The sequence below is a fragment of the Dipodomys ordii genome, unplaced genomic scaffold (genome assembly GCF_000151885.1).
Source record: "Dipodomys ordii isolate 6190 unplaced genomic scaffold, Dord_2.0 Scaffold57, whole genome shotgun sequence".
Taxonomy (NCBI): domain Eukaryota; kingdom Metazoa; phylum Chordata; class Mammalia; order Rodentia; family Heteromyidae; genus Dipodomys; species Dipodomys ordii.
In genome coordinates this window covers 7,274,763-7,276,547 of record NW_012267273.1, presented here as the reverse complement: position 1 = coordinate 7,276,547, position 1,785 = coordinate 7,274,763, and the positions used below count along the sequence as shown (strand labels likewise).

General features: G+C 36.4%; 1 protein-coding gene across 1 annotated transcript in view; it reads left to right on the top strand.

The window, feature by feature from the left end:
• Window positions 1-1,785, top strand: part of Hmcn1 (hemicentin 1) — a 450,607-nt gene that overhangs the window by 278,274 nt on the left and 170,548 nt on the right. The gene's annotated exons all lie outside the window — the stretch shown is intronic.

The following is a 1,785-nucleotide window of genomic DNA, read 5'->3' as shown; positions in this document are numbered from 1 at the left end:
CATCAACTTATCTGACCTTTTCTGCTTGACTCAGACATATACTAGTTATTGCAAATAAGGGAAACCATGGGACCTATGTTTCTTTGAATTAAATTAATTAGAATCCAAAAAAACCCATAGAATCAACAAAACAAAGAGTTGATTCTTCAAAAATATTAACAAAATAGACAGACCCTTAGCAAATCTTATCAGAAAAAGAAGAGAACACACCCAAATAAATGAACTCAGAGATGAGAATGGAAACATCACCACAGAAACAACCAAGATTCAGAACATTATAAGGGAATACTCCTCAAACCTTTATGCTAACAAGTTTGAGAACTTGGCAGAAATGGACCTTTTTCTAGTAATTTTTTTATTAAATTTGATTCATATTTTAACTGTATGCCACTTAACAGTTTTTGAGGCAATGAATAAGAGAGGAAATGTGTGAAAATGAAAATAGACCTATGGAATTTGTTTTTCTAGGCCTTTATTCTTGGGAGATCCTAACATTGAACTTGTAGAAAGAGGACAAATTTTACACCTGAAGAACACGCGAAGAAGTGACAAGGGGCGCTACCAATGTATTGTATCCAACGCAGCTGGCAAACAAGCCAAGGATATGAAGCTGACTGTTTACAGTATGTATGGCCTCCTTATGCTTTTGTTGTGATCACCTCTCAGTATAAGTTGATTAACACCTTTCAGAGCTTTAGACCACTTACTTCTCTTTCCTTTCTTATTGAATTCATTACATGCCACTGGCTTCAGGAGGAGCCTGCCTCTGTCTTCAAGTGATTTAGACTAGAACATGACATCCAGTTCCACTGTATATTTTATCATTAAATATGGACATCGTCAAGCAATGTATTGATTTTTATATGATCCCACTAATGAGATAACTACTTCCTAGCTGATTAGTACATACATAAGTCAAATATCTGTACCATTAGAAACCTAGGGGGGAAAAACTTTGAAAATTATACAAATGTATAAAAAACTGAAGTCCATGGTATACAAACAATTCAGTTGTTCTACATTCATTCCTTCTAGGCCATTATCTTAATTATGGGGACACACACACACACACACACATACACACACACACATACACACACACACAGGTACAGTGCCAGTACTAGGCCTCAGGCTTTCACAACACTTTATTTACAGATAGTGGTCTACCACTTGCAGCACAACTCCATTTTGGGCTTTTTTTTTAACTGCTAATTGGAGATAAGAGTCTCTCACATTTGTCTGCCTGGACTGACTTCAAACCATGATTTTCAGCTGTCAATCTCCTGAGTAGCTAGGATTACAAATGTAAGCCACTAGTACTGGGCAATACATGCATGCACATGTGTGCATACGTTTATTGTTATCTTCAAATAGTTCTACATGTAGGTACAACATGACCATTTATGTATATAAAAATCATATACACAACTTCATCATTCTTGTCTCCTCCCTATCTGCCTTTTCCCCCATCTGTCAATCAAATTTTCCTCATGTGGCAATATTTTAATTTTCATATATTGGTGCTTTTCTTTTTTGTTGTATTCCACCAGAACCGATACAGTCTTCATTTTCACTAAAATATTTAACATTCTCCAAACAAGGTGACATTCAAAGTCATTTTTTCATGAATAGAACCTTAAGTGGACAGATGAATATTAGCAGACATAAAAAATAATAGAGAAGCGTCTGGGAAGGTGGCTCAGTGGTAGAGCACTTGCCTTGCATGCCTGAGGCCCTGGGTTCGATTCCTCAGCACCACATAAGCAAAAAGAAAAAAGCCGGAAG